We start from the raw sequence: 1826 nt of genomic DNA, 5'->3' as shown, positions 1-1826 counted from the left end.
GGTTAAAAGGAGGTGGAACCCTAACCCAGGGACAGGAGTGCCTCGTTTTGGTTTTTTTTGTTGTTGTTTTCATCTGTTTGGGATGAAAGTTACACTGCAGGTCCAAGTGGCTGATCAGAATCTGGTGGAATGGGCAAGGGTGTAGGGGTGGTGGAGCCCTCAGGAATGTAGGACCTTCGCGGGATGACTGTGGGACTACACATCTAGGTACTGAACCAACTCCTTTAACAACAAGTCATGGCAGGAGAAACGTGGGTGTGTAGATCTCAAATTAGAAATGGTCTTACAATAGTCGGCTGGCAGGCAGTGTCCTACAGGTCTGTAAGGGATGGATATACTTGACACCAACCTCAGCAGAATCCCTCCGATTGATATTACAGCTGCCAGCTTCAAAACACCCTGGACACATTAATGACCTCTAACTTTCAAGGTTGTCTTGGTTGACATACCTGTCCTGGCCCCTGACTTCAAATAATGTCATTCGAACAACAGGATACCTAATTCCTGTACTCAACAAGGCACCAAGCCTTGCAGCAGAACTAGATGCAAGTTGTGCCTCATTATCAATACAGACCACATATCACTGGACCAAATAACATGGATTATAACTGGGCTGTCTAACTGGTGGTCTGTGTGCCACATGTGGCCTGTGAGGGTTTAAGTTGCAGCCTCTGGGTTCCTACCTGCTACTCTCCCCATCCCTTGGGCTTCAACAGTAGCCAGAGTCCCTTGGCTTTGCCTCGTTCCTCCAGCTTCCATTGCCAGCCCCTACCCCAGAGTGCAAGGCAGTCAGCATGGCACAGTCAGGGGCCTGAAGGTGAGCCTAGGGTGGCATGGGCATGTTGTGCAGTAGTTTGCAGGAAGAACACCAAACATGGGCACGCAGTGCAGCCATGGTGGGGGTAAAGGTGCACAGTATAGCTGGGGGATATGGGTGCATGGTGCAGCAGGAGGGGGCTCCCATGCAGTACAGTGGGGGGTTGGAGGGTGTATGGTGCAGTGGGGGGAGCCCCTTTCATAATATCTAATGTAGTGAGCTTTTACTCATGAAAGATTCAATTAGTTCATAAAGTGCATACTCTACTCTGCCTTCTGCCTGACTTCAAACTAACACCTCTCTCAGAATATACTAGTAATATTAGTACAATATGGTCAACACATACCAAAGTAGTGTTTTCTTCATCTCCTTTTTATACAAAGGAACCTGAGGCTCGGAGAGATTAAATGCCCATTAAATCTGCCCAAGAGCAGGGTATTAGTCCCATATCTCCCAAGTTCCATGTCTTATTCAGGAGTGCTTAAACCATGGCCCATGGTCAAGATCCTGTGAGGAGCTCCACAGTCCATGGCCCTGCATGCTAGATAAGGAATGGGTTCCAGAAGTGTAGGGCCCTGGGACCTGATGCTGGTGTATGGGAGCAGTGTGAAGCCTGGTACAGCCCATGGGTGAGTTCTGCATTATTCATCTGGCCCACAGGGCCAGAAATGTGAGCACAGCTGGCCTTATCCATTTTTCTCAGTCTGTGAAGCTTCAATTTATATGTCCAGATATTGAACAGCATTCCAGCCCTTTGAAGGTCCAAGGAAATTGGTTAGGTTCTTCATTATGTTTCCTTATTTGGATGACTGGATTTCCTTTTTTTATGAAACCTGCTGTAAGAAAACATTATTTTACTTTTTTTAAATGGTAAAAAACATGCTTTTACTTTTTCCATGGTAGAAATGAAGAGATTTTTTTAAAAAAATGTGTTTTTTCAACCACCAAACTTAAAAGATTTTTTGGAAAAGTTGGGGGGCGGGGTTGTTTCTTTCGCATTTTACATAAC

This window comes from Crocodylus porosus, unplaced genomic scaffold, assembly GCF_001723895.1.
Source record: "Crocodylus porosus isolate Cpor-Errol unplaced genomic scaffold, CroPor_comp1, whole genome shotgun sequence".
NCBI classification, from domain to species: Eukaryota; Metazoa; Chordata; order Crocodylia; family Crocodylidae; genus Crocodylus; species Crocodylus porosus.
Note: the sequence above shows the minus strand (reverse complement) of the source record.